Source organism: Monodelphis domestica, chromosome 3 (assembly GCF_027887165.1).
Source record: "Monodelphis domestica isolate mMonDom1 chromosome 3, mMonDom1.pri, whole genome shotgun sequence".
NCBI lineage: Eukaryota > Metazoa > Chordata > Mammalia > Didelphimorphia > Didelphidae > Monodelphis > Monodelphis domestica.
In genome coordinates this window covers 266,791,902-266,818,582 of record NC_077229.1, presented here as the reverse complement: position 1 = coordinate 266,818,582, position 26,681 = coordinate 266,791,902, and the positions used below count along the sequence as shown (strand labels likewise).

The following is a 26,681-nucleotide window of genomic DNA, read 5'->3' as shown; positions in this document are numbered from 1 at the left end:
CAACTCTTTTTATGACTTTTCTTGGTTTACTTACTATGTGGTAAAGAAATAGACTTTTGAATGACTGAGCCATACAGAACTTGATGTGTATTTGGCTGAAGCAAGCTCTCACTCTTTCCCCTGCTTCACTTTGCTCATGAGAGAAGGCAAGGACTGTCATAAAGAAAGACTTGGCACCAGTGGCTCACTCTTCCCACTTACACTGGCGGGAAGCCATAAATCCATGCATGGGCTGTTGTTGCTTCTGACCCTCTTTGTTTCTATTTTTTTCCCTCCCTCAGGCAGAACACTTTGGAGCTGGAACAGGTTAGGTTAGAACCTTGTGAATCCTGAAAAGTCAAAAGAGCAAAGTGGAGAAGGCCCAGGGATGGCTGCCTGTGACAGAATGAGGCAAACTGCTACACACAACCAAGAGGGAACAGCTTGTCTATCAGCAAGGCTGAATTTGGAAGTGAACTGAGGAGGAACAAATTCTTTGAGGTGACTCTTTTAAGTCCCTACAAGGACCAGTAGGACAGGAGAGAATGTGTACATTGAAGGTAAACGCTTGTTCTGTTCTTCTATCTCCTCAGACAATATCCCCTAATAAAAGCTAATTGATGCTCATTGGTAAAATGATATGGAGACACCAATTACTAGTGATTTTTATTGGGAAGACCATATCATAAGAGGAACTTCAGCTGATAGCATTAGACAGATTCCTAGAGCCCCTAAAGGCTACCCCTAGAACCCTAAGAGGAAGATTTAATTTTATCCTCTGGAGGGCAGTGGGGTGGCTCAGTGGATTGAGAGGCAGGCCTAGAGATGGGAGGTCCTGGGTTCAAATCTGAACCCAGACACTTCCCAGCTGTGTGACCCTGGGCAAGTCACTTAACCCCCATTGCCTATCGCTTATCACTCTTCTGCATTGAAATCAATACACAGTATTGATTCTAAGATGGAAGAGAAGGGTTAAAAAATATTGTATTACTCATACATTGCAACTTCAATTATCAGCACAGACTGGTCTAAGTTCAAACAACACCAGGGAAATGAATAACAGATCTAGCTATGTCATCCCTCTACTCAAGACCTTTCAATGGCAACTGAATTGATTAAAAAAAATAAGTTCTTAGCTTGGCATTTAAAAATCTTTATATTCAAACCAATAAGATAATTTTATAGAGGCCCTGATTTAAAATGCTTAAGACATTCATTAAGAATAGTTCAGTTTCCAATGAAATGAGAGCCAGGCTCAGAGATGGGATGTCCTGAGTTCTGATCTAGTTTCAGACACTTCCTAGCTGTATAACCCTGGGCAAGTCACTTAATCCCTATTGCGTAGCCCTTACCATTCTCCTGTCTTGGAACCAATATTTGGTATTGTTTCTAAGTTGGAAGGTATGGATTTAAAAAAAAATCTTACCCTCTGGGGACTTGTCATGTTATCAAAAGTGGGAGTTGGGATAAGAATCCTTAGAAATTATAAAGGCTACATTTATTTATGTGCATATTATTTCCTCTGATGTAATATAAACTCCCTAAAAGTTCAGACTGTTCCATTTAAAAAAATTATTTAATTAATTTAGAATATTTTTTCCATGGTTCCATGATTCATGTTCTTTCCCTCCCCTCGTCCCTCCCCTCTCTCAGGGCTGATGAGCAATTCCACTGGGTTTTACATGTATCATTGTTCAAAACCCATTTCCATATTATTAATATTTGTAATAGAGTGATCATTTAAAGTCAATATACCCCCATCATACCGTGTAATCAATTATATGTTTTTCTTCTGCATTTCTACTCCCACAGTTCTTTCTCTGGATGAGGATAGCGTTCTTTCTTCTAAGTCTCTCAGAATTGTCCTAGATCATTGCATCGTTGCTAGTACAGAAGTCCATTACATTAGATTGTGCCATCTGTATCAGTCTCTGTGTACAATGTTCTCCTGGTTCTGCTCTTCTCGCTCTGCATCAATTCCTGGAGGTTGTTCCAGTCCCCATGGAATTCCTCCACTTTATTATTCCTTTTTGCACAATAGTATTCCATCACCAACATATACCACAATTTGTTCAGCCATTCCCCAATTGAAGGGCATCTACTTATTTTCCTTTTTTTTTTTGCCACCACAAAGAGTGCAGCTATGAATATTCTTGTACAAGTCTTTTTCCTTATTATCTCTTTGGGGTAGAAATCCAGCAGTGCTATGGCTGGATCAAAGGGCAGACAGACTGTTTCATTTTTGCTTTGGTAATCTCAGTGCCTAGCAAAATTAGATGTTTTAATAAATGCTTGTTGATTGACTAGAATGTTTTCCTCAATTATAATGGGAAAAATACCTTGTTGTGAATTATTAAATTATTTGATAGATTTCCTTCATGTGCCAGTTTGGGTAAGGTTTTCCCTAGGGTCCTATTACCACTGGATAAACTGACTATTGAGTTTCTGGAACAGCTGGACTAAGACATTAGCTCCTAGAATGATGTGTCAGGTGCTAAAGAATCTTGCTTGGCAACTTTCAGAGAGATATCAGCTACCTTAATTTTCTGATCTTATTCATAGAACATTTTTGAGATGTCTACATAGTCCCTTGAGAGTCAGTGAGTCAGGGAATAAACATTTATTAAGTGTTTTCTATGTATGAAGCACTGGGATATAAAGAAACACAAAAGACAGCTCCTGCCATCAAGGAGCTCACAATCTAATAGAGAAGACAATATATAAACAAATAAGCATAAATAAACTATACATAGGATTAATAAGAAATAAACAGAAAGAAGCACTTGAATTAAGAGAGGTTGGGAAAAGCTTTCTATAGAAGGTAGGATTTTAGGGGGCACTTAAAGGAAGATTAGGAAGCTAGGAGGTAGAGATGAAGAGGGGGATAATTCAGGGCCCATGGAACAGTGAATGAATATGTCCAGATCCAAGAGATAAATTGTTTGTTCCAGGAAAAGCCAGTAGTGTTACTGGTTTGAAGAGTGCATGTTGGGTGTAAAAAGCCCATTAAGAGGCATCATGGCATATATAATGCTATTAGTATTAGATTGACTACTAAGGTTTGATTATCCACAAATTCACCAGGTGACCTCTGGAAAGTTATAACTTAGGTCTTCAGTTTCTACATCTATTGGTTTCAGTGAGGCTATCTCTATTGATTAACACCCTTATCTTCTGTCTTAGTGTCAATTCTAAGGCAGAAGAGAGCTAAGGATTAGGCAATTGGAGTTAAGTGACTTGCCCAGGGTCTCACAGCTAGGAAGTATCTGAGGTCATATTTGAACCCAGGTTCTCTAGGGATGGCCCTCTATCCATTGTACTATCTAGTTTAGCTCAAAACCCTTCAGACTTCTGAGCTGTCTTCCATAATTAAAATTCTATTGCAAAAATACACATTTGTTAAGAGATATGTATAAATACACGTATATGTTATTCATTATTCTCCATGTTTTGCACTGTAAGTTTGTTGGTTGGTGTGTACCCTTGGAGGTCACTGGAAGTTAAATTCAATTTACTCAGTTCAACAATCCTTAAAGAAATACTTAGTATATGCTAAGGTTTAAATGTTAGGTCCTGAGGATACAAAGGCAAGAAACAAAAATAATTCTGCCCTCAGGAGACGTATTTTAATGGGGTCTCTAAAGAACTAACTTTTGCTTCAACCCAAATATAGTTTTACTTGGGGTAGCTAGGTAATGCAGTGGATAGATTGCTGGCCCGGTAATACCTGAGTTCAAAACTGATCTCAAACACTTACTAGCTGGGTAACCCTGGGTAAGCCATTAACTTTTATTTGCCTCAGTTTCCTCATCTGTAGAATGAGCCAGAGAAGGATATTTCAAACCAGGATTAGGATCTTTTCCAAGAAAACCTCAAATGGGGCTGTGAAGAGTTGGAAATGACTGAACAACAAAAACAAAACACAACCCCTCCTACCCCTCCAAGAGTTTTCTAATTTGTTCATCATGGATAGGGACAAATGAAATCAGTGCTGGCTGTGAAATAGCACTGTGTAGACTGACAACCATATTTTAGAAGCTCTATACTTGAGAAATCAAGTGATAGCAGGAACTAATTTTTTTTCCTGCCTTGGGGAACCTAGGCTCAAAAATAAAATTTTCTTGCCAAGTCACCTATCCCCAAATTAGGTTGTTCACTCCCCCCCACCATCTTTCAGTAGCTGTCTTCCCACCCCCACCTCCCAGTCCTACTTACTGGAACTATTTTTCCAGCAGATGTCTGGGTAACGCTCCCTAGCAACCATGCATTTCTGGATTTCAGCAGCACTGGTAAGCTGTTTGAAGGAGCTCATGTTGATCTCCTTGTTAATGTAAGGTAGGGTTTTATGTATCTCAGGTTTTCCAACTAAGGCTGAGAAATAACCCAGCCAAAAGCCCAAATTTAAAACAAGTTTCACAACCCTCTTACTGCTTCTCCTTACTGGCAAGGGACAAATATGAGTACACATATGTAATGGTCAAACATGGGAAAGAGTTGTTCAGTCAGTCAGCTAGTCAGCAAGCATTTATTAGGCACTCACTGTGTGCCAGTCATTATGCAAGCTTTGGACACAGAAAGGCAAAAACAATCTCTGTGCCCAAATGCTCAGATTCTAGCAGGGGAGAGAACATATAGAAAAACTAGGGCACAGATGATCTATACAGAGTAAAAAGAGGGTGATTTGACAGTTGAAAGCATTAATGTTTGGGGTTTGAGGAGTAAGGACAAAGATTTGTATCAAGTTTTTGAGAAAGGCCACAGAAGACATAAATGAGGAGGGTGAGCACTTCAGGTGTTGGGCATAGAGTGCAAAGGCATTTATATTACACTGTCTCTTTAACATAAGGCTGGGGATTTTGGGTTCCAGATTATATCTTGAGGGAGAGGAATTTCTGCACATTCTTTCCACTATCTTCTTAGGCTAAGAGTCTCTCCTCCCAAGAATCTATGCTAACAGATTTCATCTTGGGACAGTCACGTGTACTGAGACAATTAGGAGTTTTCCCCCCTCTTAACATGGTTAGATGAATACATCAATGCTCTGTATGGTGAAGCACTTTTTCTAAATTTTAATTTTTTCCCAGATAACATGTAGATATAATTTTAAATAATCATTTTCTGGAATTGTGCAATCTGTTTTCTTCCTCCCTCCTACTCTTGCTCCCTCCCCAAGATGGCAGGTAATATGGTATAAAGTATATATGTGTTATCATACAATACACATTTCCATGTCCATTGGGTTGTGAGAGAAGACATATTCCTTACACTAGAGAAAAAATCATGGAGGAAATAAAGTGAAGAATTTCATGCTTCAATCTTCATTCAGACTCTGTCAGTTCCTTCTTTGGTGGCAAATAACCTTTTTCATCATGATTCCCCTGGAGTTGTCCTGATCCTTCCATTGCTGATAATAGTTAAGCAATTCACAGTTCATCAATGCAAGGTACTTTCAAAGGTCTCAGAAGAGGTTGACAAAGTACTTTCACAATCTTTACATCTCATTTGATCCCACAGGCACTATTTTATTTTTATCTTTGTGTCTCTAGCATTTAACACAGTTTCTTTCACATAGAAGATACTCCATAAATATTTGTGGACTGATCAATTTGATTTTATCTCTCTAGCTCTGAGTTTCCTCAGCTATAAAATTAAGAAGTTGAGGTAGTGGAGCATTAAGATCTTGTATAACTCCAAATCTATAATCTGCTGAATAAATCAGGGAAAAATGATTTATATAGCTTGTCATTTGGGACAAGTATGGCTATGATTTTTGGGAAGCCTGTTGTCTGGCTGAGGTTACTGCTTGGTGAAAGTTACTAGCTATAGTTAGAATGGTAGAATCTGCCATTTGCAACAGAGAGATTATTTCATTGAAGGAGAAAGGTTATAAAAAGTTGATCACAGTAGAGGACAGACAAAACCAGATGGATCCCTTTTGTGCTAGCAGAAGCATGGGGATTAGAAGTGATAGGGATCTTTGAAGCATAGTAAGAAAATCTAGGCAGACTCTAGGGTCCTAAGGGAGGATGCATTAAGGATAGTGTGGCAAAATTGGGACACTAATGCTTTATTGGTGGAGTTGTGAACTGATCTGCCCATTTTGGAGGTCAATTTGGAACTATGGCCAAAGAGTTATTAAATTGTGCATACTCTTTGATCCAGTAATACCACTATTAGGTCTGTATCCCAAAGAGATGGAAAAAAAGGAAAAGGACCTATTTGTACAAAAATATTTAGAGCAACTCTTTTGTGGTGGTGAAGAATGGATGTCCATCAACTGGAGAATGGGTGAACAAATTGTGATATATAATTGTGATGGAATACTAATGTAGTACAAGAAATGATGAACAACGATTTCAGAAAAACCTGGAAAGACCTACATGAATGATGCAGAGTGAAGTGAGCAGAATTAGGGTAGGGTAACAGCAATATTGTACAGTGAACATCTCTGAATGACTTAGCTATTCTCAATAATACAGTGATCCAAGACAGTTCTGAAAGACTTATGACAAAGAATGCTGTCCATACCTACAGAGATAAAACTGATGGAGTTTAAATGTAAATTGAAGCATGCTTCAATTTTTCACTGTATTTTACTTGTGTGTGTTTTTATTTTTGGTTTCCACTTATTTGATTTATTTTGGACTTTGGTTTTATATGGGTATTTTCTAACAATATGACCAATAAGGAAATATATTTTGCATGAATATGCATATGTAACCCAGATCAAATTGCTTAACCTCTTAGTGAGGAGAGAGGAAAGGGAGAGACAATTTGGATAATGTATGTAAAATTGTTATTACATGTAATTGGGGAAAATAAAATACTAAAAAGAAGGAAAAAAAGTTGAAATGGGAGCTATGAAAGATTGCTGCAGGGGGCAGTGAAGGGAGGCATTTGGGAAACTACTGAACAACACAGTAGCCATACTGTCAGGGATGCAGCTGGAACTGTGGGAGGCAGTCACACCCGGCCCTAGCAGAAAAGAGGGAAGCATAGACACAATGTACCAACAAAAATGAGGCTTTACTAAACCAGCTGAGCTGTCCTGGGTACTTCCTGGGGGGGATTAGGAGTGTGTTGAAAAGTCTCATCAGGCCCAACATTTGTGAAGACAATAATAACTCCCTTTCCAAAGGTCCCCTTTCGCTCTCTCCCACCCCCATTTTCAGCTTAATCCCCTAACTCTCTACATCATGAAGCTGTGACAAAAGTTTGGCAAGGCACATGGGATGAATGAATGACAACAGGCTACTGGGAGGATCTGTTCTGTGCTGAATTAAAGTGGTGCAACAAGAAGGCTTTAAGGATTCCAACAAATCCTCTTGGTCAGTACCTTGAGCAGGAATGCAAGAGTCTAGTGACTCTCAAAGTATGAATCCTTGGGTTCCCCCCAGAACCTTTCAGGAGTCCACGAGGTCAAAATTATTTTCATAATAATACTTGCTGTTTAGTTATATCTCAGTCTTTGTGATTCCATGCCCATGAGGTTTTTGGGGCAAAGATATTGGAGCAGTTTGTCATTTCCTTTTCCAGTGGATTAAGACAAACAGGGGTTAAAGGACTTGCCCAAAATCAGACTATCTGAGGCTGAATTTGAACTCAATTCTTCCTGACTCCAGATCCTGTGTTCTATTATCCACTGAGCCATCTAGCTGCCTCTTAATAAAAATACTAAGGCAATTTAATTTCTAATACCATATATACCTAATTTAATTTCTAGTACCATATATATCTATCAACATTTATAGATATTAGATATAAATATTGATAGATATATGGTATTAGAAATGGAATTGTCTTAGTAAATAAAGTAATAAATAAGATAATGAATATAACAAGTAAATAAATAAATAAAAACTTGGGAGGCTTCTCATTTATTTATTTTAAGAGTGTAAAGGGGTCCCAAAGTCAAAGAGTTTAAGGACTGCTGCCCCAATCTAAACAAAAAGTTTAGAGGCTAGGAGGAGAGGGTGAATCAGCAAGTAGCTAGTTTTTGACTGCAGCTAAATCAAAAGGAACTTTTTGTGAAGGGTAAGGGATAAACCTCTGATCACTCATCAGTCTTTTTGGCTATGTCTACACAAGTTGATCATTATCACATCAGTCACTTCAGCTTTGAATGGGAAAGGGCAGCAAGACAGCCATTATGGGGCAGGAGCCTAAGACAACAGGTAGGATGGCATTCTCAGAGGAGAGATCTGTTTGGAATCAGGAGAGGCTATCAAGAAGGGGGCACTCAACAGCATTAAATGTTCAGAGGAAGAGATGGAATGGGATGATATCAAGAATAAAAGTAGAGAGATTGACTTTAGCAAGGAATATGATGAGGTCAAAGAAGATGGAAGACTAAAAAAAGATGATTAGATATGGCAATTAGGAGGCCACTGGCAGCTTTTGAGAGCTATTTCTATAAAGCAATAGAGATAAAAGCCTTAATCTTCCCAATGAAGCATGCTGCTTTATGTATCTGTTTGGAAGGGTATGTAGAGGAGAGAAAGAAAAATCTGGAATCATTGCTATGGGAAACAAGATAAAGAACTAAAAAATGGAACAAAAGTATTATTGAATGACACTAAGACCTCTGCTATGGATTCATAATGGGTGAAATAAGTCTCCTTTAATGGATTTTCCCAATGATCCTGAGTAGACTTAAAGCAGAGAAGATGGATCATAGGGGTTGATTCTAGGATTCATGGGCTAGGGATGGTGATAGTTCAGGTAGAAAAGGACTTTTAGAGCAATAGTCATTGAAACATTAATCTGGCAAACTATGATTTCAAGGCTAGGCATGAAGATAAGTGAAAGTATGATAGAGAATATAGATTTAGAGGGTCAAGAGATACAAGCTACAATGAGTGTGAAGAATGGGATTAATATGAGTGAAAGAGGAAGAGACAATAGGAGATTATAGCTGGAGGATGGAATTTCTAGGATCAATATCTTGGAATCTGTCTAGTTCCAAGTTGTCAAAGGGTCTAAGGTATGACCCTGTAGATATATGGTTGAAATGGGTGGATAATGAGGTCACTTGAATGGAAGATAAAGAATTGTGCAATCAACTTGTTAATTAGGAGAGATAAATGCAGAAAGAGTCAATTAGAGCGACTAATAAATATACAGTACCAGACTCAAAGGAATTCTACTATTAGCCTTATCTGATTTACTCATGATCACCATATTCAAAGATACCTGAGGTATATTTAATCTAGATTGTACAACTGTAAAGGCCCTACTTCCATATAAACTTTATCGTTTCTAATTTGCTATACAAAAATGGCTTTTTGCCTGAATAGAAATGGAGACTTGGTTTGTACTTACGTGTGCCTTAATTTCCCTGATTCAGGCCAAAGAGGGGACCTGGGATGACAAAAGGTGCAAGTATATATTTGTGACTGAGTTTGTTCATTCAATTTTGTGGTGTGTTATCACAAAAGAGCTTGGTCAATGAACTGTGTGTGGCTTTGTCAATATTCCTTTAAATCCCAAACTTGACAGACATAGTTAGGAGGCTATCAATATGTATACTGGATTCCCTGAGGATAAGATCAGCAGACAGGACAGAGAGGAAAGCTATGAATCAATTAGGTAGGACCATGACTTGGAAGTTGGTGGATAAGAGCAACAAGGAAGAAAAAGGATTGGTATAAGTGAATTGCATTGATTTTTGTGGAAGAAATGATTATTGAGAGATGGAGATAAAGGAATGGTCTGGAAGGCACCACTGGGAAAATTGATTATCATCAAAACTTTTAGCATTCTGAGCCAGGGGGAGTGAAAGGAGTTGCCTGTAATGAAAAGGAGTGGGGGGAGGGGGGAGGTGGTGCAACTGGATGGCTCAATGGATCGACAGCCAGGCTTAGAGATGGGAGGTTGTAGGTTCAAGTCTGGCCTCAAACATTTCCTAGCTATGTGACTCTGAACCAGTCACTTAACCCCATTGCTTAGCCCTTACCACTCTTCTGCCTTAGAACCATTACATAGTATTGATTCTAAGATGAAAAGTAATAATTAAAAAAATTAAAAGGAATGACTGAAAGAGACATGATTTACTTGGGGATAAGGAGCATTGATTAAATAGTTTTAGTATCCATGGTAGTTTGTTGATAAGAGAATAGAAGCCCTAAAGGGCACAGTGAGTAAACTGACTGGCATAGAGGATTATGGCTTATCTAATTATTGGTAAATGAACATTTGGAGAAATTAGGGCTCTAAAGAAGCAAATGTGTTTGTAGACCTGAATATAAACTGCACTTCTCCATTCCTATATCTGGTTTGTATAAAACCTGAACTGAGATAGATACTGGACCTGTGGATATACCAGTATGGAGATTTCCATGTGAGGAGACTTCTGTTTACCAATGGAATCAGTGTCTTCTTGACAAATCTTTATCTTAGAGACCCTTAGAAGACAAAAGGTTAAGTGACTTGCCAAGGATCATACATCTAGTATAAATTGGAGGAGGGACTGGAATGCAGGTCTTCTGGGCTTGGAGGCCAGCTTTTTATACATTGTCACACTGCCTTTTGGCTGAGTGCATTTTCTATGGCTGGTAGTTTATTCCTCTGTTTCTGTCTCCCCAGATAGATTCCTTTGAATGAAATTCCATTTTAGGGAGAGATCTGTATTCAGGGGTGGGATATATTCAGACGATATAATAATAATAAATTATAATGATATAAAATAATAATAATAAACAATAATAGTTAATTTAAAGCAAACACTTTTTTTTTTTTGCCTAGTATAAGTTACATGGCTCTTCGTCACCATTTGGAATTTTCTATCTCCAGGGAAGGGGCAGCTCCTAAAGCAGGAATGCAAGTTTTCTCACCTTACCGTGCTAATGTGGCTCATTCTAGATCCAAAAGGCTAGCTAACCTCCAGGTTAGCATCTGGGCTTACTTTGTCCTATCAACCCAGTTATTTTCTCCTGTGCCTAGGGACAGTCAGCTGCTATTGGGCTGTGCTGAATCTCAATGACCTACAAGTGAAAGGCTTCAAATACCAACACCAACTTTCAGAATGATCCATTCTCTTTAGAGACCTCATCCCCCTCCCCCCCATGCTGAATGCTATAAAGGGGACAATAGGAAATGCTGCCCATATGTACATCAAATAACTGTTTCAAAGAGATCCCATAGTAAAACGAAAACTGATTTCCAAAAACCCAAATGCTAAGAATTTAGAACTGCTTATATATGCTTGTTCAAGGTTTCTCATAGGCTAGTAGTGATAGGGAAACTTGATTAGGTGATAGGAAGAGGAATGAGGGGAGAGGTGAAGGTGATCTATACATCTCATAGCACTAAGTCAACTGTCTTGTTCCCCTTTGATTTGACTAGACCTAATTGGAGTATAGAATCATAGGTTTAGAGCTGGAAGGGACCTCAGGGTTCATGAAGTCCAACCTCCTTATTTTATAGGTGAAGAACTGAGGCAGGGGCTTCCCAAAAGTCTTACAGATAGTAAGTGGAAGAGCTGAGATTTGAATCCAAGTTCAATGATCACTTTTCTTCAGAGGAAATCAGAGGGATCTGGTTTAATATAAAATCATGTAGAGCAGCTAAGTAGTGCTACAAAGCACCCAGACTAAAGTCACGAAGACTTATCTTTATGAGTTCAACTCTAGCCTCAGACACTTACTAGTGACCCTGGGATAGTCACTTAATCTTGTTTGCTTCTGTTTCCTCATCTGTCAAAGGAGCTGAAGAAGGAAATGACAAACTGTTCCAGTATTTCTGCTAAATGGGATCATGAAGAATCAGATGCAACTGAACAACATCAAATTGTTTACCTGTTATTTTGTTTTAAGTTATCTGGAAATGGATTTGTAATAATTCTGCCACATTCCCACTATTTTTCAGGATGCAAATGTTATTCACACTGACATGTAATTTCCATGGTTACTTAAAAAACAGAGGAACTGTGCTGTTTCCCTTCAATCTTCTACTTGTCCAAATTCTTTAAAATATTTTGTATCTTGACAGTGATTTTAGTTACATCGTTTATCATTCTGAGATTTAAACTATGCTGACCTTTTGATTTCAACAAAGAAAATTCTCATTTACTTTCATTCCATTAACTTGGATTTTAAAATAATATGGGCTAGGTTTATACTGGCTATGAAAAATATTTTTAATGAATTAATTTATATTAATACTTTAAATGATTTATTAATGTCATGAATAAATTGGTTAGTGTTAAGATTTCAGGGAGAGTGTTTAGTTTTTTAAGGCAACAAACACTCTCAAATAGTTTCAGTGAATAATCACAATTTTTTCTTTTTTTTCTAATACTCATTGCTGACTCCTTCTTCATGTAGGCCTTTATCATTTCATGCCTGGATTATTGTAGTATCCTCTCAGCTTTTCTTGAAATTCTTCCTGAATACTGCCTACTCTTTCTAAAATTTTATTTTTTTACTTCTTGTTTTTGTTCACTTGTTTTAGGCCTGTCTGGCTCTTTGTGACCCTTTTTGGGATTTGCTTGGCAAAGATACTGGAATGGTTTGCTATTTCCTTCTTTAGCTCTTTTGACAGATGAGGAAACCGAGGCAAATAATATTACTTGCCCAAGGTTACACAGTTAGTAAGTGTCTGAGGCTAGATTTGAACTAAGGTCTTCCTGACTCCTCTGTGCCACCTCGATGCCCTAGCTGCCACCTGTTTCTTCCTCTAGTAGATCATATACACCTTGAGGGCAAGGTCTAGGTATGATGCAATTTTGCATCTCTGGCTGTCCCTAACTCAGTAACTCTGGACACTGTAATTCTTTATCAGATGTTTGGAGAATGAATAAATGAATGAATGGAGTCAGCCTCCTCTAGTGTCTTACTTATTGTCCTGAGATTAAATGCAAACTCCTTAAATTAGATTTCAAGGCCCTCCATAATTTGGCTTTATCCTATCCAACATCTCTTTCTATTATTCCACCGCAGAAATCCTCTTACATGTAGACCAATTTTATTACTCACACCCATATTTGTGCTTGTGGTTTTTGTTTGTATTGTTACTCAACCCAAGATGTCCTCCTCACTTCAACAAAATTGGACCAGTGTTTGAATTCAATCCCACTTCCTTTATGAATTACTCTGGCTCACACTCATTTCCCTCTTCTCTGGGTTCTCCTAGCACTCGTTACCTGCATGACCCATTTTACTATGCAGTTGATCTATGGAGATATCTTCTTGTTTTATAGCTTCAATGTTTTATGTATGTCTTTTTTCCAAATCTAGGTTAGAAGCTACCAGTGAGGAGGAACCATGTTTTTACACTTACCTTTTATCATTCATAGTTCTTGACATAGTAGTTCCCCCCCCCCCCCCCGCCCCATTTAAAAAAACCCATCCATAGTATCATTTCCAAGGCAGAAGAGCAGTATGGGCTGGGCATTTGGGGCTAAGTGATATGCCCAGAGTCACAGTTTGGAAATTTCAGATTTGAACCCAGATCTTTCTGATTCCAGGCTTGCCTCTCTATCCATGGTGCTACCTAGCTGCCCCACTTAACACAGTGTTTTGCATTTAGTAAATGCTCATTAAATACTTATGAAATTTAATTTGAGTAAATTGTTAGGGGAGGCACTGGGTGATCGGGACTCAAGAGCCTGCTTGGAAGCAAGGGGGAGCTGGCTTCAAGTTCTGCCTCCTCTCCTCTGACTCCTGCTGACCAGGGCAGATCACTCAACTGCTCTGTTGGCAAGGCAACTTGAGGACTATTATATGTTTCAGAAAAGATATTGACTTGTATTTGCAAAGGGTTTCTTCAATAGTGAATTCCTTATAGCAAGGAAATCATAGGTCCAGACCATACTCTCACTATTTAAAAAAAAAAAAGCATTGCCTCTTAAGATTTCTGTAAATATTTTTGTTGGGGTGGCTAGGTGGCACAGTCAGGAAGACTTGTCCTTAAATCCAACCTCAGACCCTTACTAGCTGTGTGACCCTGGGTAAGTCGCTTGACTTTAGTTTCCTCATCTATAAAATGGGTGTTATATTTGTGTTACCAACCTCATAGTGTTACTGGGTTATTATCTGTGTTTGAGCTATGGTTGGGTCTTTTCATCTTATATTGGTCTCGTCAGCCACAGTTGGACACATTGTACATTGGTCTTGATGTGGTGATATTTTGGTCCTCTTTGAGTATGAAGGACAACAACAAACCAATCATTGTAAGGAATGTGCTCTGTGAACCTTAGAGCATGATAAAATTATGAATAATAACAATGTTAAAATTATCATCATAATAATATTCAGAAATTCACTCTCTTTCATAGTGAATCTCCATGCTACAAACCTAGCTCTCAAATTATCCTTGAAGACTTCCCATTGAATTGTGTTGGGAGCAGTTTATTATCACAGAACGGCCTGACATTCCAAATCAACTGGACATAATACTGGTATAAAAAGACTTAATGACAATGTTTTTAATAGATGCAACTATACTCAGTCCTCAAAGTCTTCATGTTACATGGGGCAAAAAATTCCAAGATGCAGAGACCTAGAAGAAGATGTCCAAACCATATGGGAATGGGAAGAAATTATCTCCATTATCTGCCTCATAATCCTATTTGCTACTGGAATTGTTCCAAAGTTACTTTCAGCAAAACTACAAAAGACAAGTTTATATCCCAATACCTTTATTCTGTTATAAAAAAACAGTTATTCTACCAACTTGTGCAATAATTGGTGGAACATTAAGTATTAAAGAATAATAGTAAGATAGTGATATCCCAGGATTATTTCCATCTAAATAATGAGAAGATAACAATAATAGTACCATTATTTATTTTTATGAAAATACACTAAATAATAGGGATAGTTAGGTTGCATGATGTCAAGGCAGTGTTTCATAATGTGAAACTGAGGATGTAATGATAATATCAAGATATCAAATATTTATCCTGATCAGGGCAATGATAGGGGAGGTATAGTAATATTTCTAGCTTAGCTAAGCTTTCAGTTAGTTCTCCCCTATACTAAGAATGCCTTTAAGTACTCAATTTGTTATTCCTATTTCCAATTTACTTATTGATTAAAGTTTGACATTAAAAAGAAGTGACCATTAAAAAATTTTTTTCCTGTTTGAGCACATTTGTTTATAGAAAGAGAAATTTGAGATTATGATATAAAATCAGGTCATTGCAACTAGAAGCAACAGAAAACATTCTTTAAAAATTTTTGTTTTTCTTGCTATTGTTATTTTATTATTATTATTTCTATTAATTTTTTAATTTTTTTCCATGATTCCATGACATGATTTCTCTCTCCCCTCATCCCTCCCCACTTCCAGAGTTGTCAAGCGATTCCACTGGGTTATACATACATATGTATATAAAATCACTAGAATCCATTTCCATATTATTCATTTTTGTAAAAGAGTAATCCTTTAAAACCAAAAACTCCAAATCACATACCTAAATCATATGTTTTCTTCTAGATTTCTACTCCCAAAGTTATTCTCTAGATTTGGATATCATTCTTTCTCAAAAGTCCCATAGAATTGTTCTGGATCATTGCATTGCTATCAGTAGCAAAGTCAATTACCTTTGATTGTCCTACAATGTTTTAGTTTCTGTGTATAATGTTTTCTTGGTTCTGCTTATTTTACTCTGTCAGTTCATGTAAATCTTTCCAGTTTATAAAGAAATCAAGCAGTTCATCATTCCTTATAGCACAAAAGTATTCTATCACCATCATATATACTACAATTTGTTCAGTCATTTCCCATCAAGGGACACCCCCTCATTTTCCAACTTCTTGCCACCACAAAAAGTGCAGCTGTAAATATTTTTCTATAAACAGATCCTTGCCCAGATTATCTCCTTGGTATATAAACCCAGAAGTGGTATTACTGGATCAAAGGGCATGCATTCTTTGAAAGCCCTTTGGGAATGATTGCAAATTGCCCTCCAGAATGGTCAGATCAATTCACAACTCCACCAGCAATGCATTAGTGTCCCAACTTTGTCATATCCTTTCCAGCATTTATTATTTTCTTTTACTGTCATATTGGCCACTCTGCTAGGTGTAAGCATCAACTTTTTTATCTTTTATTTGCTTACCTTTGTCTAATAAATTATATTTATCATTTTGAGTTGACCTTTGGTTTGTTTAAGGATCCTGTTCTTTCCTTTTAGCTTTCATAGTATCAATATACAATTTGATTATTGATAGTCCCTATTTTGTATAATTTTTATTATATATAATTATATTTTATATAATCCATTTATTCAATGCATCTGAAACAAAGGAAGTTCTTCCTTTTGTGTGTAGGACAAGAATGAAAGAAATTCTTAAAAGAGAGAAGCTGCTTACATTTATATTCTTATTTCCTTTTAATAGTTCTTTAAGGTTTGTGAAGTTCCATGAGACTTATTGTGGAAGAAATACCTGATTGGGAAACAAAGTCTAAAAGGAGGGCTTTTATATATATATATATATCAAAATTTTGAACTAATTATTAATTGTCTTATATGACACATTTGGAAAAAAATAGGTCATGTCCTGCATTTCAGCATCCTCAGGAAAAAAAGACTGTTCTTGATTGAGGAATTTAGGTTACACATAGAGAGAACCATTCTGACCACATGAGTTGTTAAACATTGCAAATGAGTTTCTAAGACAGGTTATTTGATCTTCTATCATAATGTTCCAGGGCAAGAGAGACAGCAATTGCCCATGAGAATCACAGAATCATTGGCTTTCAGAGCTGAATAGAATCTCATCAGCTGTTTAGTCCAACACATATATGAAAAAGAATCTCTTCTATAGCCCACCTGATCGGTAGGCATCCACTTGTTGGAATTTGGAGAGGGAGAAGTAATGTCTTATTTTTGTGCCACAATAAAGGACTTTGGTATTGATCAACCAAGATTATGATAGAGAGTTACACAATTTGGCTATAAAGCAAGAGTTTATGAGGCTTTTCAGAAGGAATTAGGAAAGATGAACAATCGCGAACTTGAACAGAAATATTTTCTGATATAGCAAAAATGCTGAACAACATTAGGCATAAGGAAATCTGGAGAGGACTTGTTCCTAAGAATAAAGCACACCAAAGAAATGAGAGTAAGCACTCTGCAAGGTTTGTGCCTGGCCCTTTTCTCTGTTCTTTCTGCATTTTCTCCCTCAGTAATTTCACTGATCTCACAGTCTTCATAAACTCCCATTTTACAGATTCATGTTTCCAACTGAAACCTCTCTCCTGATCACCAAACATTCATTTTCAGTTGAATTCTTGACATCTCTGATTCATAAATTTCAAGACAGAATCTATCACCCTTGCTCTTCATTTTCTAAATGTAACTAGTCTCACCATTATACTTCTACCCAGCCTTAAAATTTTGGAGCCATCCTTGCTTCTTTCTTCTCCTTTCATCCTCAAACCTAATCCATTACTGAGTTCTATTGATTCTTCTATGTTAATCAGCCATTAATTTATTGAATTCAATCCAATAAGACATTTATTAAGCCCCTATAATGTGCCAAGTGCTGAGGATATAAGAAGAGGAAAAATCTAGTCCCTGCTTTCAAGGAACTTACAATCTAACGGAGGAGACATGTAAACAACTGTGTATAAACAAGATTATATATATGCACACATACAACATATATGGATATGCAAGATATCTGCACACATACATGCATGCAACAAACACACATGCACCACACAATGCACATATAAGACACATACAATGTACATATCTAAACACACATGTATCCACACATAAACAATACACATGTGTATGTAAGGCACATATACACATATTATATATATATATATATAATACCTTAGAAATAATTTACAGATTGAAGGTAATATAATTATGGGGGAATTCCTGTAGAAGGTTGAATTTTCATCTAGCACCTGAAGGAAGTCAGGGAAATCAGAAGGTAGAGATGTAGAAGAAGAACATTTTAAACCTGATGGATGCCAGTAAAGACTCCTGGAGCTGGGAGATGGAGTGTGTTGTTTGAGGAACAACAAGATGCCAAATGCCATGAGATCATAGAATGTGTAGAAGAAAATAAGGTATCATAAAATTGGGAAGGCGTGTGGAGGGGGAGAGACTCTACAGGACTTTGACTTCCAAATAGAGGGTTTTATATTTGATCTTGGGGGTGATAGGGAGTCAATGGAGTTTACTGAGTAGGGGAGGGGTGACATGGTCAGACCTGCAGTGTAGAAAGATAATTTTGATAGCTGAGTGGAAGATAGATTGAAGTGTGGAGAAATTTGTGGCAGGCAGAGAAATTCGTTTATTGCAGTAGCATGAGGAGAATGTTGGTGTCAGTGCCAGAGGAAAGAAAGGGGTATATCTCTCAGATGTTATAAAGGCAAAATTGATGGGCCTTGGCAACAGGTGGAATATGTGGGATGAGAATGAGGAGGTGAGTATGACATCTTGGATGTGAGCCTGAGGGACTAGGAAGATGATGGTACTCTTGAACAGAAATAGAGAAGTTAGGAAGAGGGGAGAGTTTGGGCAGAAAGATAATGAGTTAAGTTTCAGACATGTTAGGTTTAAGATTTCTATAGGACATCTAGTTTAAGATGTCCAATAGGCAGTTGGAGAGGTTAGGCTGGGTAAATAGATTTTCAAATCATGATAAGATCAGATCACATCAAATGTTATTAAGAGGGCAAAGAAGGGGGCCCTAAAGAGAGCCCTTGGGGACACTCCTGGTGGGTACTGGGTGTGACTTGAATGAATATCCAGTAAAGGATCATTATTCCATCCCCATTATAATTAAGGAACTAAATACAATTCCTTGTTTCCCATCTTTTAGACTATTGAAATAGTCTGTGGTTGATATTCTTGTCTCCAGTCTCTCCACTCTTCTGTTCATTCTAAGAACTGCTGCCTGATTAACTCCCTAAATATACAACTGTGAAAATACAATTTTCAACTTAAAAATCTTCAGTGGTATAACCAACTGCCTACTGGATGAAGTCCAAATTTCTTATCCTGACATTTGAAGCCTCCACAATCTAGAAATCATTGACCTTTCTAAATACAACTTATAGCAAGTGCTCTCCTGAGCCTAAACTACACTTTAGCTGAACTGAATATTTCCCAAACATTCTCTGTTCTTTGTGACTTTGTTAACTTGCCATTTCCTTCTTATAGAATGGCCTTTCCCACTTTTGTTTGTCACAGTCTCACCTAGCCTTTGAGGTTTAGCTCAATGCCACCTTTTCCATTCAACTTCCCCTTGTTCCCCAAGCCTGCAGTGTTCTTTCTCTCCTCAATTCTCATGCTACTTCCTAGAGAATACCTTCTTTTCCTCCCCCAATTTGAATTAATTTATTTAGTCAATTTAGAACATTATTCCTTGGTTACAATAATCACATTATTTCCCACCCTTCCCGCAGTCAACGCGCGATTTCATTGGGTATTACTTGTGTCCTTGATCAGAACCTATTTCCATGTTGTTGTTTGCACTAGGATGTTCATAGAGAATACCTTCTACTTCTACAGCATGCTATTATTTGCAGAGTACTTTGTATGTGTTCTCCCATTTGACCATCATGAAAAAACTATGAGGTAGATATTACAAGCATTATTATCTCCAGGTAAAAGATGAGGAAACTGAGGCACTCAGAGATTAAGTGACTCCCAAGGTCATTTACTTATAGTTTATCAAAGTATCAAGTATATAATAAGTATCAAAGCCCGAACAAGAACATGGATCTTTTCTCTCCAAATCCAGGGCTCTTTCCCTAAAACAGCTGTCTCTTGCTCACATATCAGATGTTACCTTTTATTATAATTTTGGGGACACATATTTGTTTTTATGTAGTGGCCATTTGAATTTTTTTTTGTCATTGTTATTTCATCCACTGAAGTTCAACTCCAATATCTCCCTCATTGTCTAGCCAGGAACATAAGTTCTCTAGAAAGGTTCGTATATCTGATAACTCAGGACAAACACTGCTCCTGTTGGAGATGTTTTCAACCAGGTTAGAGTGATATAGGATGATGAATTTTAAAATTCATGAAAATGAAATGAAGGAACACAGGGATGACAACTGGATCTGAAGCAGTAATGAAAATACCCAAGTGATAAAATCAGAGATCCTTGAAGTATTGAATAAAGTATGAGATAGCAGCATCAGGTGGTAGAAGTTGGTTTGGGCATTAGGAAGATCTAGGTTCAAGTCTTGCCTCTGACCTGTGCTGGCTTGTAACTATGGGTAAGTGAGAACTTATCAGTGCCCCAGCTGGTTCTCTAAGACCATAGTACTTTTTTGAATTTGGTTTGATTCCATTAGCTCCTATAGATTCAGTTATCATCTCTTCCCCATCCCCCAAACAAATGAAAATGAGGAGGGCCATTTGCATGGAAAACAGGAATTTCCTCACTGGGATTTGTTGTTGAAGTCAAGTCCAACTCCTCCTGGTTTCACTTGGGGTTTTCCTGGCAGAGAGACTGGAGAGATTTGCCATTTCCTTCTCCAGCTAATTTTACAGAGGAGGAACTGAGGCAAACAGGGTTAAGTGACTTGACTACAGTCACAAGCTAGTAAGTGTCTGAGGACAGATTTGAACTCACAAGATAAATCTTTCTGACGTCAAGTCTAGTACTGTACCATCCAGCTGCCATAAATCACAAGAACTTACCTATAAAATGTCACATATCTGATCCTACCTCTTGCCAAAACCCCAAATCCCCCAAACTCCATCATAAAATAAGTGGATTTCATATAAAAATCCTATAAAAGTAACAAACCCAATTTTCTTTTCTTTTTCTTTCTCTTGTGCCTCCTGCTACTTCATTTATTCTTTTTTTCCTCTTGTCATATTTAGTTCCATTGCCCCAGTAATCATTAAATGCCTATTTCAAGACTCTGAGTAAAACACAGAAGAGTTTTATCTGATAAAATCTCCTTTTTAGGAGATTTTTGATAAAAAAGTATCACTTTGTCCTTGATTTTTGGGCCAGACCATACTTTATATGTCCTGAGTGTGGAAGAATTCAGGCTGGAGGAAGGGAGGATGCAGTAGATAACATTTCTTACTTTTAACTTCTAGATTTTAGACATATACACTGATTAGGACAACTCAACAAATCTAGTTATATAAGAGGAATAAGACATATTCTGTATGGCTGGAAAGGGCAGAACTAGAACCAAAGGAAGGGGAAGATTTTGTGTTGACATAAGGAAGAAATATCTACCTTTAGAGTGGCTCAATAATGGAATCAGCTCCCTCAGAAGTTATTAAGTCCTCATGATATAAGGATAGGTTGAAGGAAGTGGGTATGTTTAGCCTAGAGAGGGGAGGGACAAGATAGCTGTCTGCAAATATTTGAAGGGCTGCTATGTGAAAAAGAGATTAGATTGGTTCAGTTGGTACCCAGAGGAGTGAACCACAGGAAATGGACAGAAGTTGTAATTTAGATTTTATGTTAGGGAAAATTTCCAAATAATTATAGTTTCCAAAAGGAGGCTAGGCTTCCTCAGGAGGGGGCAGGTTTGCTCTCATTGGAGGTTTTCAGGCAAAGATGAGCTCTGAATGACCTTGGGTGAGTTAATTTTTATTGATATTCCTTTTGGGTCTGAATTAGACTAGATGGCTGCTGAGATTTTTTCCAATGCTAAAATTCTGTGATCCTATTGGTCTTGCTGCTTAGAATTATGAGCACTATTTGTAGGAGATATAGTCAAATGGATTCAGACATTGAGTGGGAGGTTGAACCTTTATGGTCTTTTCCAGTTTTGATGTTATAATCTCTTAGTGTTTGTAGCACATAGCATTATGCTAATTCATAGAGAATTTTGGCAAATGTCCAGTGATTTTAGCTGGATTAGCTAAGATTTTTTCAGAGGAGAGAAAAGGGTAGAGATAAATAAGTGGTCACCAAGTTCTTACTTAAAGCAACAACCTTAAACTTGCAAATTTTAATGTATATAGCTACTGTGCCACATTTTGAGTAACCCAGCCTCCAGAATTCTATCCAGTATGGCTAGAACTTATATCTGTGATGAGCAGGGATTCTGGGAGATGTCAAGTGACTAAAGTGATGGGAGAAATATCAGATCCCAATCTCCAGTCATCTAAGCAGCATAAAAATAATTTGTCATAAAACAGATTTAGATTTTATACAGTAGAGCAAGTCATATACAATTCCAATCCTTGGGTGACTCATTCCCTTGAAGTTTCATCAAATGCATTGGCTTGGGCTTCTTTGTTCAGCATGGACACCAAATCAGCTCAATCTGTTATAATCCATTTCTCTATTTCTGTTCCTATCAAGGCTTGCTCTCTATTTTCTTTTCCTGTTTTCACAAACTCTTTCTAATTCAAAAGCTTTTTAGGTCTGTTTTGTTTTCAAAAATTCTTTTGAAGATTCTTTTTTTATCCATTTGTTCAGGTGTCCAAACGATTTAAGACATGCTCTCCCAATCAATGGCAACACTCCCACAGTGTCAGTGTGTTCTCTGATTGGGTTCCATAACGATGGAACCAATTCATGCCTGGTGCGGCTGCCTCTTCACGGCTCCCACACAGTGTTGCTCAGAGGGTGGGAGGAAAAGTCGACAGTAAAAATGCATACCATCCCAAGCCAGATGTGGAGGGAGTTTAGTGTGTTTGTAATTTTAATTCGTTATTAATTTCACAAAGGAAACAAAGAGAGACTTAAAGGTTTATCGATTTCTTTGCTTTTGGTCTACGTCAAAATTTCAAAGCTATTCTGAGGATCAGAAAATTCCTTTTTTGAGCTCTTGTTCTGAAAATAGAAAATGTATGGCATGGTTGCACAGTGCCTGGAACATAGAAAGCCTTCAATAAATGTTTGTTGCCTGATGATTGAAAGGGGGTCTGTATTCATCCTTGGAAGCTTGCCAGTGATAGAGGACTACCCTATCAATATGGTACCAAGTTTTGATAATACAAGAGGCATCACTGCCTGATCTAAAATAAGCCCCGGTCTTATTCATAGAATGTCAGGGCTAGAAGAGATCATAGGAGTCATTTAGTCTATTCTCTCATTTAATAGTTGAAAGTAAGGTTTAGAGATTATATATACACATTTGTATATATAATAACATGTATTATATATAAATATACAATACAACATATGTGCTATATAAGCAAATATAGCATATATAATAATATCTATAATGACCTAGCTGAGGTGACAAAGTGAGTCAGTGACAGATGGGATAATAGACTAAAAGTTAGGTCTCTTGACTTCAATTCCAATGTTTTTTTTCCCAACTATCATTTTGCCTTTCCCCACTTAGTTTACAGATAAAAACTCATGAAATCCATTAGGGTCACCATGCCCATTTTGATGCTTTTTCAAGATGTATTTACAAGTAAATAGAGGCAGCATGTTATAGTGGCTAGGGAGCTAGTTTTCAAGCCATCTGGGTTCTAAACATCTAGGTTTAGAACATCTGGGCTCAAGTCCTGCCTCTGACACATACTTGGGTGTGTGAATCTGGGTAAGTCACTTAACTGCCAAGGATTCTAGGCAAGTTTGTAAAATCTCAAGTTACAGAGAAGATGCTACCTGCATTGGGAGAGAAAGTTCCTCACTGGGAACTTCCGAAGCTGAAGAAATCACAGGTTTAGCCCCTGTCCCTATAAATAGATAGTACATTTATTAAATGCTTCTTATGTGCCACCAGTGGGTATACATAAGAAAACAAAAAGACAGTCACTACTTTCAAGGAGCTTATATTCTACTAGTGGAAGAAGCCAAAGTCTAAAGAATTTATAAAAGCACATACTTCAAACCATGGAGTTTGGTGCTTTCCTGTGCTTTCATCATTGTGATGACATCCTTGACTGAAATAGATGACAATTCCATAATCTGGTTATGACCATTGACCAAAATACTCAATTTAGACTGAGTTAAACACTGGCTCTTCTATTTTCTACTTGTATGATCCTGGGGAGGTTGCTTGACCTCTCTGGTTCTTGTTCACACATCTGTACCATGAAGAGGTTTGTACTTGTTTCCTAACATTCTTTTTAGCCTTAAGTCCAGGACAACATTTAAATTACACTATTGATTCATTTTTAAAACATTAAAAAAAGACAATTGGGGGTAAGTGCTTTGCCTAGGGTCACACAGTTAGGAAGTGTCTGAGGTCAGATTTGAACTTTGGTTCTCCTGTCTCTAAGCCTGGTACTCTATTCATTGTGCTATCAATCTGCCCCTAAACATTATTTTGAATTCAATTTTTTATATTTATATATATTATATATATCTTATATACAAAAAAAGAAAAATTTTGAATTCCGAATTCTATTCTTCCCTCAAGTCCCTCCTCAACCCATTGAAAAGGGAAAAACTAAACTAAACTAAAGAAAGGAAGATTTTAGTGGACTTCCAGGGTAACATGCATCAACAGTATGACAATAGTTAAAATGATTTGCTCCCTGTGTGTTAGGGTGCATTAAGAAAAGAAAGGTAAAGCATGGGCAGCTAGGTGGTTCAGTGGTTAGAAAACCTTGCCTGGAGACAGAACATCCTGAGTTCAAATTTGGCTCAGACACTTCCTAATTGTGTGACCATGGGAAAGTCACTTGACCCCAATTGCCTAGCCATGAACATTCTTCTGCCTTGGAACTAATACTTCTAGAAAGTAAGTCTGTTTTATTTAAAGTCACTGGGAACTTCCTATGCTGAAGAAATCACAGGTTTAGCCCCTGTTCCTATAAATAGATAGTACATTTGTTAAATGCTAGTCTAGTTTTTTTTAAAGAAAGGTAAAGTATTCAAAATAAGGGGGGATGTGATGGTCCTGTTATATCACATTTTAGAAATGATGATGATAAAAGATAGCTTATTGAGAGAAGTTGACCAGGATTATGAAAGAACTAGATCTCATGTTATTCAATTAAGAGTGCTTAGGATATTTTCCTGGGAAAAGGAAAGGATTTGAAGTGTTGCCATATAAAAGAAGGAAGAGATGTCTCTTGATTTCAGAAAGCAGAGCAGGAAGTTATTGGAAGAAGTGGAAGGAAAAACTTTCTAATGATTAGAGTTGATTCAAAGTTGGATGGAGCAGGTCTTGGGTCTTCTTTGCTGGAAATCTTTAAGTGGAAACTAGATAACCACTTGTTGGAAATAATGTAAAGGAAATTCTTGGTCAGGCCAAGTATATAAAACTAGATATCTGAGCTTCCTTCTGTTAGATTAAAATTCTTTGGAGTCTGTATTTGAATTTATAATTAGTGATTAAATAATAAAAAGTGGGTCAGAGAAAGAAAAGGCCTCCAGCCACATAGGGCCAGCCATTCCCTGAGCAAGCCTCCTTCAAGAACTAGGCTAAAAAGCTGAGAGCTGGGAGCCTGGCCTATGCATACCTACACACCCTGGATTCCCAGGAAAAAAAGCCTTCACTTCCTCCTGCTACTCCACTAGATTGATTCTGAGATGATAGATGGAGAGTGTGTTGCCTGACCTGTATTCAGAGTCATCTAGCTTGGCAAAACCCCCTTGACTTTTGCCTTAGAGAACTCCAGATCACCTCTATATCATAGGATTTTAGTGAGGGAAATCTCCTAAAATAAAAACATTGGGGGAATGGCAGTAGGAAGACTGCAGATACAATGGTCAAAAATGAAGATAATTTAATAATAATAATCATAACAATCCCAAGTTTAATTAATTCTGCTGTTTATGGACTAAAATATGTGCAATATTCATCTTCTGGCTCTGTTTTTGACCTTCCTAACTTCAGCACCATGATAAAGCTGCCTTTTTACCTTGGAAGTTCCCTTAGTCCCTTTGATCCTCTTGTCCCAGAAGAGCCTCCTGCACCTGTGACATCTTTTTTTCCATTAGTGACTCCATTAGTGAGTCTATCACAGTTGATCATTCTACAACATTTGCGGTTACTGTGTAGAATGTTTTTCTGGAAACCACTACATCTTGAGGAAACCTGTTCCATTTTTTGATAGCCCCACTATTAGAAATTTTTTTCAATAGCCCTAATTTTTAGGAAATGTTTCCAGTTATAATTGATTATATAGAAGATATATTTGAATAAACAGAAAAATCAGGCACGATTTACATGAACTGATGCAAAATGAAGAACCAGAAGAACATTGTACACAGTGACAGCAATATTTTTTGATAAATAAGTGAGTGATCTAGTTATTATCAGCCATGCAGTTATACAAGATAATTCCAGAGCCTCAGGGTGGAAAATGACATCTGCCTTCAGAGAAAGGACTGAGGGAGTCTGAATGCAGGCTGAAACATACTATGTTTCACTTTTTTTTAAAACTTCTTTTTTCATTTAGGATCTCTTCTACAAGATGTCTAATATGGAAAAATGCTTTATATCATTGCACACATAATATATACACACACACACACATATTTCTCTTTGCTTATCATATCAGGGAGGGGTAAGAGGGAGTAAAGGAAAGGAAAAAGAGAATTTGGAACTCAAAACTTTAAAAATGTGAAAAATTGTTTTTTTCATGTAATTGGAGAAAAATAAAATATTGTCAAAATAATAAATCAAATGAACAAAAATCATATATCTGATCTTGAGAAGCAATTAGTTGTTAAATGTAATAGCAATATATTTAAAGAAAATAAGCAGTATAGTTTTTAATCACATCATTAAAAAGGAAGTTATATCAATTTGATAAATTATAGGTTAGTCTTATATTATGATACAGCGAAATACAAAATTCCAAAATTATGAAAAGGTTAGAACACATT

General features: G+C 37.1%; 1 protein-coding gene and 1 long non-coding RNA gene across 10 annotated transcripts in view; one reads left to right on the top strand and one right to left on the bottom strand.

The window, feature by feature from the left end:
• LOC103092891 (uncharacterized) overlaps nucleotides 1-16,090 on the top strand; it is a 60,438-nt gene extending 44,348 nt beyond the window's left edge. The window contains exons 5-6 of the long non-coding RNA XR_008917188.1: nucleotides 282-539; nucleotides 14,255-16,090. This is a non-coding gene — a long non-coding RNA (uncharacterized LOC103092891). The remainder of the gene's footprint in view (nucleotides 1-281; nucleotides 540-14,254) is intronic.
• DLGAP1 (DLG associated protein 1) overlaps nucleotides 1-26,681 on the bottom strand; it is a 1,166,486-nt gene that overhangs the window by 288,292 nt on the left and 851,513 nt on the right. The gene's annotated exons all lie outside the window — the stretch shown is intronic.